This window comes from Gallus gallus, chromosome 3, assembly GCF_016699485.2.
Source record: "Gallus gallus isolate bGalGal1 chromosome 3, bGalGal1.mat.broiler.GRCg7b, whole genome shotgun sequence".
Lineage (NCBI taxonomy): Eukaryota > Metazoa > Chordata > Aves > Galliformes > Phasianidae > Gallus > Gallus gallus.
Genome location: NC_052534.1, coordinates 69,561,939 through 69,577,507, shown reverse-complemented (window position 1 = coordinate 69,577,507; position 15,569 = coordinate 69,561,939). Strand labels below are relative to the sequence as shown.

The 15,569-nt window shown below is 36.2% G+C and overlaps 1 long non-coding RNA gene across 1 annotated transcript in view; it reads left to right on the top strand.

Annotated features, from left to right (window-relative positions):
- LOC121110169 overlaps positions 1-10,284 on the top strand; it is a 37,709-nt gene extending 27,425 nt beyond the window's left edge. Inside the window, exon 3 of the long non-coding RNA XR_005858535.1 lies at positions 8,227-10,284. This is a non-coding gene — a long non-coding RNA (uncharacterized LOC121110169). The remainder of the gene's footprint in view (positions 1-8,226) is intronic.
- The last annotated feature ends 5,285 nt before the right edge of the window (positions 10,285-15,569 follow it).

Genomic DNA, 15,569 nt, shown 5'->3' with positions numbered 1-15,569 from the left:
GTCACCCAAACAGGACAAGCCTGTTTGAAAGAAAGAAAGAAAGAAGAACAAAAACAAGAAAAAACCCAGTAATCTCATATTCAAAATTTGCCTAAAGGTAGTGCTCTTTTTTTCTTCTGTTCCTTCCTTCCTTCCTTCCTTCCTTCCTTCCTTCCTTCCTTCCTTCCTTCCTTCCTTCCTTCCTTCCTTCCTTCCTTTCTTTCTTAAAAATCAATAATATCTCCCAGGTTATCTGAAACAAGACTTTAACGGCTGGAGACTGTGTTGTGAGTTTCAAGTCAAACAAAAAAAAGCCTCTAAGAAACAGAATGCCTTGAAGTGTAATTGAAGTTTTGCTCATTAAATGCAAACCTGTGAAGACTTGACATTTCATCAAGTTTTCTGCTAGAGGTCCTAAGAAAATAAGCTTGAAAAAAGCTGTACAGAGGACTGGGATTTCTTTTACAGTGTTACCTTTTGACATGAGTCTTAGAGACATTCTCTCAATTTTCAAGAAGCCAGTAGTGTAACTGGAAAATTTTTAGTGACGTTGACCAAGAAGAGCATAAATTAAAGGAGCTTTCTCTTCCATATTCATTAGAAGCAGAGGCTAGATTCTGTCATTGTTCTAAGTACTTCATTGATTTCTCTCTCTAGACAGGCTCTGAATTTTTGTTAAAAAAAAATCTTTTGGTAAACTGCACCAAAATAGATTGACTTTCAAAGAAGATGTGAGATTCACATAACAGGGCCTTAGAACAAGTGGCAACTTGTTCTATATTTCTACACTTCTATTTCGGTAATGACTGCAAAGCTATCACTGTTCAAATATTTCAGCCCATAAGCAACTGTGAAAATTAACTCTGCATTTTCAGCCTCAGGAGATTCAAGTATAGTTTCGTTATTTATTCCAAGGGGAGTACTCTTTGATACTACCCTTTTCCCTGCTTCACTGGTTATCCAGTAGATTTTATCCATATCATTTCTGTGAACAACAGCCCACATTTGCAGCCTTTCTTCATTTGCTTTTCTTCTTGTGGAAGATTAATGTTAATTCCTCCTACACATATCACTGGTCAGCTTTATATAGTCATTCCAGGCAGGATAATGATGAGTCTGCAAATTTTTTGTGCAGTTTTTGTGCACACAAAACCCATGTATTTAAGACTGTTTAGGTTCACTTTTTGTTAAAGATAATTACATCACATTATAAATAATTTTTATACAAGTCATTTTTTTCCCAAGAAGACTCACGTATTGTACAGAAAATTATTAAAATTTTAATTTCAATCATATCATATCTGGTGAGTATAAAGCCTAGCTATGATGAATGGCTAATATATCTCATAGTTTAGACACTGAAAATATATTAGAGAAAAAGAGGTGAACTAGAGTAGGATCATTGATTTACAAAAATTCTTCATCAACTGACAAAAAATTGACTCCCACAATAAAAGTCTGAGCATTTTGAGAGGCAGGCTCACTTGCAGGAGAAATTAATTTAACTCAAATCTAACCCTTTGGTAACAATAAAGTCAGCCCTCCAACTTGCTCTAAAAACATCCTCAGTGATCAAGGGTCTGTATTTTTGCAGTTAAGCTGATATTTACACTTTAGATCATTTCTGGACACTTTCATTTTACCAGGAACTGAAATAAATATTTCCAAAACCTCCGGGGAAAACCACCACTAACAGGTTTGACTCATCCCATTAGATAATTGCACTTAGCTGTTTTGAATCTCATGAGCGTGGAATAGATCATATAATTCATATATTTAAACTGTAACCAGGATCTCTTGGGCCCTGAAATCTGATGGGAAGGATTTAGACAGGAATTCAGTGCTATTCTTCTGAAAAGACTGAATTGAGTACATTATCTCCACCACGACTACAAGTTAGAACATCCCAGTGCTAAGATGTTCACTTGAAGTGTTTCTGATTTAACTACAACTTTGCTACATAGGACAAAGTAGTAAGATCTTGAGGCTTTACTTTGAAAGACATCTCATAAGCTGCATTGTTTAAGGTCTGACATGATAAATTTTGGACTGCTTTCTTATCTACAGGTGTTCTGGAAAAGTCAAGAGAACCTACAGTGAGGCATTCTGTATGAGTTTAAAACATCTGTTTACTATATGCACAAAAGGTTCTGTATACATATAGCAGAAAGTCTCTGAAGGTATGACTAACCAATTGGAAGTTTGAGCCCTCCTATGTTCCCAGGAAAGCCCAAGGTTACTTTCTACACCAATAGTTTGCTAAGACAGAGGAAGAACTGATCCAATCATTGCATAACTTTTAGATTTTTCTTTATTTAGGTTTAAGAGTCCTAGATAGATTTTTTCCACATGGCTCTTTTCATGGTCCAGCATCAATACGACTAAAATAAATGAATTGAACACTTTCCTGCACTGTGTATCTCATTTCCACTCCATATGTACTCTTATGAAAAAGACAAACAAACAAGAATCACTGTCATCATAGAGCAAAAAATAAACAGACTGAAAAACAAAGAACAATCATATTAAGAATTCAGTATTTTTATTGGAACCATCCCTAATTTTATATCAGTTCTAAGGTGTTGTAATATTCTGTTTCTAATTTGTTTTTTTCTACTTCAGTCCTACTTTTCATATTCCAAGGGTACTTCCTCCTAGACTATGTTAGTGCTGCTGATCAGCTTACTCAGAGTAAGTGTCAGATATGCCTAGTGCCTTCCTAAGACTAATCTTCCAAAGATGTTAAACCATTTTTGGTATTCTGGATTAAACTGCATAATTTTCTTAACAAACGAAGAAATGTAAAACTAGTTCATGTCTTCCTGTATTGAATTCTAGGATTATCTGCAAGAGGCTTCACAAAACTTTAATTCATTTCCGCATAGTAGTTAAACAATTTTGGTTTATGCACACAAAAAAATATTCCTTTGAAATAATACTTTGCAGCCTGCATAGTATAACTTAAATATAGGATCTCAAATACTTTACACAAGTCCATGTCATCTACCTGTACTTGTGCAAAGCATTTGACATTGTCGTGCATGACATCCTGGTCACCAAACTAGAAAAAAAATGGGTTTGATGGTTGGACTACTCGCTGGATAAAGAATTGGCTGGATGGCTGTACTCAGAAAGCTTAGGTCAACGGCTCAATGTTCAAGTGAAGTCTGGTGACAAGAGGCATTCTCAGACATCAGTGTTGGGACTGGTGTTATTTAATATCTTTATAGATGACACTGACAGTGGGATCGAGTGCACCCTCAGCAAGTTTGCAGATGACACCAAGCTGAGTGGTGCAGCTGACACACTGGAGGGAAGGGAAGCTATCCAGAGGAACCTGGAAAGGCTTGATAGGTTGGCCCATGCCAGCCTCGTGAAGTGCAACAAGGCCAAGTGGAAGGTCCTACATCTGGGCTGGGGCAATATCAAGCACAGATAGAGTTTGGGTGGAGAATGGCTTGAGGGCAGCCCTGAGGAGAAGGATTTGGGAGTTTTGGTTGATGAAAGATTCAACACGAGCTGGCGATGTGCACTTGCAGACCAGAAGGCCAACCATATCCTGGGTTGCATCAAGAGATGTGTGGCCAGCAGGTTGAGGGAGATGATTCTGCTCCTCTACTCTACTCTCTAGGGATCCCACCTGGACTACTGTATCCAGTTCTGTAGGCCCCAACACAAGAAGGACATGGAACAAGTCCAGAGGGTCACAAAGATGATCAGAGGGCTAGAGCATCTCCCCTACAAGGATAGGCTGAGAGATCTGGGGCTCTTTGTTAAAATTAGAGGCAGATATTGGTGGTATGGCAGTAGGGGTTGAACCTTCCCACCACTATTCCATTACATTTTGTTGCTGTGTAACAGATGGTAGCCATGGGGCAGTCTGCCAAAAATGGTGTCTGACATGGGAGTGTGTGTGAAACAAAGGCTTGTCACTGAATTCCTCCATGTGGAAAAAAATTGCACTCGTTGACATTTATGGATACTTTCTTAATTGTTATTGAGACAAAACAGTGAATGTGAGCACAGTGGGGCAGTGGGTGGTGTGTTTCATCAATGTTGATAGTGGGTCACATTGTTTTGAGCACAGCACGCAGTCTTTTGTTCACTGCTGGCAAAAATACAGAGCTAATGGTAGTGACTATGTTGAAAAATGTGTTCTATCAAATAGTGTTACTGTGCTCTTTGTTGCCGTTTCCACAGAAATAAATGGAAGGCATTACTTTCGGAGTCACCTAGGTATATGTGGCCCAAGACAATTTCTATTCACTAAATGCAGCCCAGACAAACCAAAAAGTTGGATATCCATGGTTTAGTATATTCAGTTTTTCTATGTTGCTTGAATGTGTGGACCTGCAAGGCCTGAAGTTGATGGGAGTATCTACGTGAGTGCATGGGTAGGTGTGAGCTCAAAAACTGCCTGTTAAAGAGGAAGTATCTTGGCATCATATGCAAAGAGGCAACCTCAAGCTGTTAAAACCATCTGTGAAGAAGAGAAGGGGGGGTGGAGATACAAGCTTTATACACTACCAAAAAGTTTCAGTCTGAAAGGCTTTGTTCTTAAACAGCAAACCTGCTCCAAATTTCTTCACTACAGACATTTCTTGAATATTAATTTAAAGGACCAGTGAAATTTCTTGGTGACAGTTATCTGGCTCATTTGGCAAGACATATCAGACATCAGGAGTCCCCACACAGCCTATGTATGATGCACATCACAAACTCACAGAGATCTGTGTGCTATAACAGGAAGATGCCTTTTGATTTTGAGTTTGGAAGTTGAAAGACAAATATTAAAGTCCTCTAAAATATCCTCTCTGAAATTCCAACAAGCTTTTCAGTCTCTACTGCTGAACAAGCTGTTGTATCACTTTGAGAAAGGAAAATTCATCTCCTCTTTATTTCATTTAAACTTGTCTCCTTTCGATCTTTCTTACATATTTTTAGGTGGATTTGCACAAACCACTGTGTTGTTCCTTGCTTAAAGCATAGCTAGCAGAAGCCCTCTTCACTTGCGTTCTTTTTAAGCAGCTTCATATAATCATTTTTAAAACCCTTCAAGGTTAATGTCCACCTCATCTGTGGTTGCATATATACATAATGGATGCAGATTCCTACCGGTGTGCTGGCTGTCACCTTGGCTTCTGATCATCTATTTGTTACATTTTTTACACTAGCAATGTCATTCTCTCAAGTTTCTATTTCTGTGTGGAAACAATTAAAAATCCCCTATTTCTATTTTAATTCTTTTCTTCAAGCTTATCTTTGTAGCAATGCTAAAAGCCACTTGTCAGTGATTAGCCAGCTGGTGTGACCACTGCTTATTACACTGGTTACAGCTGTCTTGCTGCTATTTTTGCGTTTCCTCTCCATCTGTCTTATCCACCTGCTGTCTCTCATTTCAAACTAAGATTTTAAGCTCCCTGGACAAAAACTTCCAGTTTGTTATGCTTGTACACTGTCTAGAATAGTGTGTCCTTAGCTATACATTCTCTTTCAGTTTAAACAAATATGCTCTGAGCTGACTGAGATAGAGAGACAGTGCAGATTCTGAATTTCAAGGTGGATTTACACCTACTCATTGTCACAGAAGCCTGAGTTCAAACACTTCTGGTCATCTTGACAAACAACTGGGAAAGTAGGATGAAATAGCAATAGCTCCATTTCAGCTCCTGACTGTCATGACTGCCCTGCAGCAAAGGGCTGACATAGCAATGGAAAAGAAAAGCTGTAACAAAAAACATGAACTGTTAAAGGACAAACTCTGTGCTTTAGGTTTTATCGTCTTCTGTGGGCATCTAGCAACAGCCCAGATTACTGAATTTTTGATGTGTTTTTTTTTTTTTTTACGATATATAGGTCACTACAAAAGTAATGCCTCCTATTTATTTTCATGGAAACAGTAACAGATACAAAAAGCACAATAATATCATTTGATAGCAAATTCTCAGCTACAGAACACTCTCTTTCAACGTTGTCCCCATCATTAGCTATGCAATTTTGATATATGAAATACCCACTATTTCACAGCTGCTATGACAATGCCATTGTTAAGAAAATATTGCTCATGCAGTCTTTCTTTCATTGGTAAAAGTCACATGGATTTCCAATGGGCTATACTATAGGTGTGGTAGGACACTCCAGCCAAGATTAGTGATGTACTCTATGGTCTTCAAACTGGAATGGGGCCTGGTATTATTGGCTTGCAAAAGAAAGATTGTCTTCTTCATTGATCTGACTGAATTTTTGAGCTGTCAGCTTTGTCAGTGTCACAATGTAGTGATTAGAATTTACCATTTGTCCAGGTTCCAGGAAATCCAAAAGGATCACATCTTTCCTATCCAAAAAGACAACACACACCACTTTACCCACTGAGAGCTGTGTCTTGAATTTTTTTTTTTTTAATGGCAAATTTGATTGAGTGTTTCAAAAGCACTTTCATGTCAGACACCGTTTTGTCAGACTGCCTTTCTGCTGCCATATGTTGCACAACAACATAATTTAATGTGGCATTAATAGGTGACAAGGTTCAATTTCTACTGCTGTATCACCAACATTTGCCTTTCATGTTGTGGGCCAACATAATCAAATAGGGGGCATTATTTTCTGAGAAGCCCTTGCATATATAGAAAATTCATGATTTTTTTTTTACTTGTAGGTTTCTTCTCTGTGAAGCTTCAGATACGATTAATAAAACAATTACATCTATCAGAGATAATGTTAACATTAAGATTGAGGATTAGCTTAGTGTTACGTATGATTTTTATACTGATTTCAATGTTATATTTCTGAAACGATAACTTCATTTGTATTGTGTTACGAAAAATATATTCAGTCCTAAAGTTTGTATAACATAAATAAAATCAGATGAGATATAAAAGAATGGAACATTTAAAAGAAAAAAAAAAGACATGGAAAAAATTGTAAGTACTTTTATATTTTGAGTATTCTTCTTTATATTTATTAGCATCTGCTCTGAGAAGCACTTCCAAGGTAGGAATATATCCTAGCAGCATCCAGATTTCCTACCTTGCTTTCTTCCTTCTCCTCTGAAACCCCCCACACACCTTGGCTTCCATGCACAGAAATCATAGGCTGAAGGGAAATAGTGAAGTAGTCTCAGAGATCCTCTGATCTGGGTGATTAGGAAACTTCAACCCTCAAGCACTCTGTAGCTTTCCCCAGCAGGTAGTCATAAATTGGTACACTGGGGATTAGATATTTTAGTCCTAAATGGAGAAAGGAAAAACAGGAACCAGGGGCATAAAACTTATCTGCAAATTCATGTGAGAATTGAGAAATATTTTCAGACAGTTTTCTTTTTCTTCATTAAACACAGAGGAATTTGCTCTGAGAATGTATTGCTAAAGGGAGTAAAAAAACATGTTTCAGTTGACCCTGGCTGCTTTTATTACACGTATGTTTTGGTCAGCTAGAAAGCACTAAGATAAAAACAAGTTTATTTTGATGAATATAATTTGTACACTCTCTACAAAATTGACTGTCTCTTCCAGCATTGGACTGATAGATTTCAGTATTAAAAGGTTTAGTCTACTGCTTGAAAAAGCAAAAAACATTCAGGGTTTAGGGTTGAGCTTTAATGTTTGAGATTTCCTAATACTGACTGGTCTGGTATTAGACATGGTGGCCCTACATGTAGGAGGGGGCGGGGGGTGGATCTGGATGATCCTTGAGGTCCCTTCCAACGCAAGCCATTCTATGATTCCATTATTACTGTCCTTGGGATAGTTTGCTGTTCCTGGCTACTTTCAATTTAGACATGTTAACGAACATAGGCATCTAAATCCAAGTGTTGTTTTATTTCTATCTTATTCCCTTCTGCCTTTTGAGAAAGTATACATCCTCATCTGATATTTAAAGGAACAGAATATGCATTTCTCCAGATTGAAAGGGAATTATGTAAGTTGAATTTGCAAAAGTTTTCTCAAAAATAAGAACAAAATGAGTCAGGATATTTGCCCATTAATGTGAGCATGAGGTCTAACCACCTAAAACTTTAGGTCCATAGTATTTCACCTAAAAGCATTCATCAACAGGGGTACCGAGGTTGACATCCAATGTTTAAGTTAGAATTTGATCAATTAGAATTACTAAACTACATGAAAAATAGAATAATCAAAATACTGTATTAGCAACCAGCCTGATACAGAAAGTGAAAGCATAGTTTCAGGTGACAGAGATTTACAGTTTTGTTAATTTCAGTAATTGCCCTTTCTCTTTTTATTGTAGTAACAATGCAGCAGAATTGCCACTCCTCCTCAGTCCACTCCTCCTCACCCTCATTTAAGGGTTAGCAGCTGAAGAAGAAGCATTTCTCTCAATAGGGATTGCACTCATCTAGAGCTCTCACCAGCTTGGAAGGGATAATCTAATTTTTCTTTTTTGTTATCTTCTATTGCTCCACTGTGCTTGTATCACTGTAGAAGGGACTGTCGTTGCCTTCTTTGCTGCATACATAACATAAGGTTTTTTGTTTGTTTGTTTGTGTTTTTTTTTTTTTTGAGTGTCCTTACAAAGAAAGATGATTAAAGTTTTCATAGTGCTGTTGATTAACTCACACTTCATTATTCTTCAAGACTGTTTGTTCTGAGTATATTCTGTATCAATACTTTTTTTTCTCATTTTAAGGAATGTTCCTATATGAGTAATTTAATAACGCTTACTGAGTGATATCTTCCTCTAATTTAGATCTATTTCAGAGTCAATAATTTGTTAAATTAATATATATTGAAATGACTTCTGTTGTTTTTCTTTTCAACTACCAACCAGTGTACCAACATGTGATAGCATACAATATGTTAGGGCAAACATAAAAATAACTGAATTAAAAAAAAAAAAAATGAGAACATAACTATAAAACATAAAAATAAAAGAGGAAAGAGAAGATTAAAAGAAAAAGAAAAAAAGAAAAGAAAAAACACAGTAAATCAAATTGCAGTAAATTCATAGATGTGCACTCATTGAATTAACCTCACTGAATTAAGAGGGCAGATGGGTTCACTACATCATTTCCTTCCCTTAGGTTAGCTGTATAAAGATAGCTGTTCACAATTATGCAGATTGTTTCTGGGAAGAATAATGGATCTCAAGAGTTTGACAACAATGTGAAAAATTCAAGAATAGCTTCTACAGAGCATTCGTATTCCAGATACACTTTTGCAAGGTGCTGCTTTCTACCTCAAATATTTCTCAAGGAAAGCTTTTTTGCCTACTTCATTTTCAGAAAATATCTTTGTAACTTTGGGAATATTTAGAAGGTACTACACAGACTACTTTTGTCCTTGAACAGAATTTAAGGACTTTTGTTAATGAGAATTTCATAACTATCCTACTTGTAATACTGTATATTCCAATGTCTCTGGTAGTCTATATTATTAGTGTAGCAAAGTCAACGAATAATTATTACTGCTTATTCATCTTTGTAGCCTCAGATTTTTGTCTGCCTCAATCACAAGCATACCCATTAGATTTTAGTTGTACCCATCACTTGAATATTATTTATTTTCATGTGTTCTTCCTATCTCCTCAGTTATTTCTTCTATCTGAGATAGAAACACAATTATCTCTGAGGAAAATATGACACCTGATCTTGAGACTACTATTCAAAGACAGCAAGACTTATTGCATCTCTTTTTGTCTGAGGAGGAAAATAAAAATCTTTGGAAAGAATAAGATGTCATGTGGGACTACAAACTGTTCATTAAGCTGCTCACTTAAATATATATATATATAAATATATATATATATATCTTTAGTAAGCTTGTGTTTTGTTTAAATGTATAGTTTATATTTTATTAACAGAACATTTTCCAGAGTACTGAAGGGCAGAATGCACCTACAGAGGGAGTAGAATTGAAATTACAGTCAGAAAGAGGCCCAGATGCCCAAGCAAAGAGAGCCCAAATCTACCACTTTTGCACACCCTTTTTTTGGCTTCAAGAAGGCTTCAGTATACAATATCAGTGAAGGACAAATGCTACATTACTTATTCAAACCAATCTTTTGAAGTCAGAGTATCTATCCTTTTCCAATGTATATCCTTGTCTTGACTCACCAATTATTAGCCTTGATAATAAAGGATGCAGTGTATTTCTCAATAAACACCAGTTAGTCTTGCCATCCTTTGAGGTGTTTTGTTTTGTTTTGTTTTACACTGTTCTCTTCAACTGTGTTACAGTCTGATCAGAATTATTCCTAGCTTTAGTGAAAACAAGATAAATTCTAAATTGTTTCAGGGCAGTGACGCAGAAGAACTTAGCAAAGCAGATAAACTTTGAATTGCTTACATGACGTTTGTTTTTTTGTTTTGTTTTTTTTTTTTTTTTTGTTTGGTTGATTATAACTATAAAATAATAATATAAAATAATAATTATTTTTTAATGTTTAAGAAGGTAGCTCATACAAAAGTATAATTATGTTTTTGAATAAGGAAGGTGTAGGAATGCAACAAAAGAAGGTCTTGCTTATTTCCACCGAGAGTGGAAGTAAGTACTCGTGGACTATGTCCTTGAGTGAAAGAAAAGAAACATTGATTGGTAGACATGTTATGACCAGTTGCAGTAGAAGACAAATGCAGTGATACATTCTTGATAAAAAAGTGAAAACATGTCTTTCTCCTACTATAAAGATGGCATCCAGAACTTTTGCTGTATCCTGAATATGGACTTAGGCTTTGAAGTTTTCATGGAAATGAACAAGAAACAAAATTGATGTTATATAAAGAAAACATAAATTGTATAGGAACAAATAAATACTAATGAATTAATCTTTTCATTCAATTCCTCCCATCTGAGATTTCCAGAGGCCAGCTTAGATGAACTATGAAAAGAATAAGATTAATTGATAAGTTCCAAGCTGCTGTTATTGAAAAGCAATTTTGGAAGCCTAATTATAGAAATCTATTGAGATCACCTAAAGAAAAACAGAAGTCAAACGTCTACCATACAAAGAAAGGAGGTCTCTGGTGGGAGAAAAGAAATGAGTGTAAATGCAACATAAAAGCATGAAAAAGAAGTGATACCTTTCTAAATCAGTGTCTTGGATCCCTTTCCCCATACCACCTCTTCTCTGATAGCAAATGTTTTATGAGTAGGTCATCATGTCTGATTCCAAGTATAGAAGGTGAAAGGAGTGAGAAATGTTTCATTTGATGCATATAATGCCTCACTGAGAAAGCACAATTTCAAGATAGGGAAGGTTGAATTTCCATTCGTAGAGAACAAAGAGATGGCGGCATGATAGGGAAGTAGAAATTTTTAATCTCTGTGAATTCCCCAAACCATGTCATGACCAGAATAAATGCTAAATAAGACAAATTATTCTAAGTTTCATTCAAAATGAGTGCTTCAGTCAGACAAATGATTCATAGAAAATATTTCCTGTCTTTGTACCTGTGGTTGTTTCCTAGTATGTATTTGTACCAGGGAGTATAAGCACAGTGAGAATTAATGGGTCAGTAAGAATTCTGAATTGTTGCTTAATTTTTTTAATATTTGTATACATAACAGTAGTTGAGAAAACAAATAGTTGATAAAATGTTTTGTACTTTCACCCTGAGCTGTCCACATAGCTCAATATTGTCTAAGGAGGAATACTTCTAAAACTGTTGCATTTTAATGTTATGAATATCTTCTCAAAGTTATTTTTGTGACATCAATGTTATTGAGATAAAAGAATTCTATGGAGAAAGTAGAAAATAAAAATGAATAAATAATAAAACAAATTTTTTAAAAACTCACAACACCATGAGTTTACACAGCTGATACTGTACGTTCCCTATGGCTGATCCAAACTGAAAATTATACAAAGATTTTTCCTTAAAAAGAAAGAGCTATATGTTTAAGTATTTTTTTTCCCCATTTATAAAGGTATTACTTTTAACTTTTAGCTGCTGAAATGAGTGCTGTCATAACAGCTTTATACCTTTTATATCTTCTGTTGGAACTCCTAAATGCAGCATAAATTTACACCCCCCCCCCCTTTTTTTTTTTTTTTTTTTTTTTTTAATGATTCAACAGTGTTCTTGTTGTGGTTTCACTCTAATGGGTATTCAAATTCCACCAAAAGCATTCTCTCATTTCCTCTTCCTCAAAGGAACAGGGGGAGAAAATAAAAGTAAAAGCACGCGGGTTAAGATAAGGACAAGGTAATTGCTTATTATTTACCATCACAGGCAAAACAGACAAGCAAAAATCTGTAGCACACCTTCTGCAATTATCTTGGTACTTGCAGGTCTAGTTCCTCTCATTTCTCTCACTCCTCTCTCCCAGTTGCTGTTGAACAGTAGTTTTTCCCTTTTCTTAAATCTGCTCTCCTAGAGTACACCCAGCATAGCTCATGGCTCACTCAGCTATGGCCAGCCTGGTTCTCTTTTCAAGCAGCTGGAGCTGGACCTGATCTGATGCGAGGCAGTGCTGAGTTCTACTCACAGAGGTCACTCCTGCAGCCCTTCCGCTACAAGAACCTTGCCAGGTGAACCTAGTATAATTCTCAAAACCAAACCTAATCAATGAAGCAAACAAACACACACTAAATAAATAAATAAAAACATAAATGAGATGGGGGGAAAAAGAAAAGCAACAAACAAAAACACCCACAAAAGTCCCCACAAATTCTCCCTGGCTAGTCAATCATGATAATAAGTAACTGATGCTAAACTCGTATCACTTTGACTTTAAACTGTATTCACGCTATGACATTAGAGCTTCAAATTCTGCAGTGGGAAATATTTTTTCTTCTTTCTTTTCCAGATAATACTGTTTTTTTCCAATTTAAATTATGCAAAGAGATGACAGAGATAGAAAAGTATAATTGACTTAATTTGGTTTAATTAGATGCAGAAAAGAAAAAAAAATAGACACAATTAGTTAATGCATCCTAATGAATTGAATTATGAAACAAGTTTCTCCCAGTGAGAGCAAATGATCCCTGTAATAGGAAAGGTGGACATGGAGTAAAAAAATTAAGTGGCAGATTGTTTTTTCTCCCTACTAGGGTGACCAATCCAGAACCACCAAAATATTACAGTTACATCATATACTCTATACAACTCTCCAACATCTTGTAGATAAACCCTCACTGGTGAGTTCTAGGCCAATCCTCTATCCTAAAGCTATACAAAGGGGCCACATTCCTGACTTCTACAATGCTCCTTGGCATTAATTCAGTTTTCAAGTTGTCTTAGTCAGTAGTTGTGAAACTATGGGTTTCAGAATCTAACTGAAATAATGAAGTACAAAAAAAAAAAAAAAAAAAAAAAAAAGAAAAGGCTGAAAATGTATTAAAGTACATGCAAGAAAAAAGAAGTTAATTTGTGAACTATAATGATAATAATAATAATGAAAACCACACAACTTAAATGCATTAATTCTGACTGCTTTTAAATGCTGTCTAATGGTACTGATTCTCATATAAACGCATGAGTAATATAAACTTCTGACAAGTTATAAAGAGAATAAATTTTGATTCTCTGCATTTACTAAGAAAAATAATTACAAATGTTTTGAGCCCTTTAAAATACAACAAAATCTACACTAAATAACTGAAAAATTCCAACCTTTTTGATTGAAAGTGTTAATAATTTAGTTGGAAAAAAAATCCGTTACTTTTGGAAGTGCTAGATATTTTCAGTTTTCTTTTTTTTTATAATTGTACCTCAATATTTAATTAAAGAAGAAAAATATCTGGTTGTACTGCTATAGTTTTACCAAGTGAATTCTTCTAAGACTTAATGTATTTTACATGTTTAATGTCACAGGAAATCAGATTCACAGCATTCTTTTGCTAATGTGATTACAACTGCATTACTGAAAAATTAGTAACCTTGTATCAACTCAGTTTTAACTATTAATTCTAATTGTTTCCTTGTGTCGTTTTTCTCTGAGGGTTTATGATTTAGAGAATTGCAACTATCAGAAGAAAAACAAAACAAAGCAAAGCAAAAACCTGCAAATACACTTCATGTTAAAATGATTGTCTCATTGATTTCAACTGTGAAAAAGAATGTCAGCCTGAATAGCCAATACTGCACGGATAGCATTCCTGCATCCACCATAGACTGGGTGTACCACAGAATAAAACTTGCAGTTTTCTTGCTTTCTGAGAGCCCTTTGCTTGCTACTAAAATGTTACATATAAAATGAGTCTACATGCATGCTGGATAATATTTTCTCCCTTCACTCATTATTTTGATAGCTGGAAATGAACAGTTGTCATGGTTTTATGATTTTTGGTTATCAGTATTCCACGTCACATAAAATCACAATCACATAAAACCATGACAACAGTATGTGTGAGGTTTCTAGAAATGGATTCAGTGCATTCCAAAAGGGCTTATAAAACTTCTGTGAAATATGTCACATTGGGAGTTAGCTAAATAGAGCTAAAAGCTACTTATATATTGCTTAACATAATGTGATCTGGAAGCAGTGGTGTTCTAGGTCAGAGATGAACATGAACTGGACCGCTTCTATCTGGTGACAGTGACAGGCCCCAAGCGATAGGCATGGAGTTGTGTCAGGTGAAGGTCAGGTTGGGCGTTAGGGGAAGGTTCTTCACCAGAGGGTACCGGGTAAGGAACAGGCTGCCCAGGGCAGTGCACATGGCACCAAACTGATGGATTTCAAGGAGTGTTAGGACATTAGTGTTAGATCCTCTTTATCTTTTAGTAATGGACACAGCTCCCATATGTTTATTTATGTCCAAAGAAGAACAACAGGGCTTTTGAAGGTCTTGGAGAACGTGTACTATGAGGAGTGACTAAAGGAACTGGGATTGTTTAGTTTGGGGAAGAGGAGGCTGAGGGGAGATCTTATTGCTTTCTTCAAATACCTGAAAGGTGATTGCAGTGAGAGTGGGGTTGGTCTCTTCTCACTGCTGACAGGTGACAGGACGAGGGGAAATGGCCTCAAGTTGCACCAGGGGAGGTCTAGGTTGGATATCAGGAAAAACTTCTTTACTGGAAGGGGAGTTAAGCACCAGAATAGGCTCCCCAGGGAGGTGGTTGAGTCACCATCCCTAGGTGTGTTTAAAAACCATTTGGTTGTGGTGCTCAGGGATATGATTTAGCAGAGGGCGGTTAGAGTTAGGGTAGTATGGTTAGGTTGCGGTTGGACTTGATGATCTTTGAGGTCTTTTCCAACCTGAGCAGTTCTATGATTCTATGATGCTATGATTCTATGACTGGTGTGTTATGATTGACAGATACAGGCTTTTCAGAAAGAAAAAGAGATGTGGGAGGTGGCGTATGTAATGGGGGTGTTGGGCTGTACAGAGATGTCAGTTGATGATTACACTGTTGGGAGATTCTGGGCAAAGTTTTAGGGACAAGCAAATAAAGAGGATGTCACTGTGGGAGTCTACTATGGACCACCCATCAGAGATGACACCAGAATGAATTCTTTTTTAGTGAGCTAAAACAAATCTCTGTCTAAATCAACTGCCCTTGTCCTTACAGGGGACTTCAAATTGCCAGAGCCTCGAGCTGGAGTCAGTTGTCCATATGGGTCCCTTCCAACTTAAGATAATGTATGATTCTATGATTAGTGTCCCTGTTTACCACTAAAAAAGAGCAG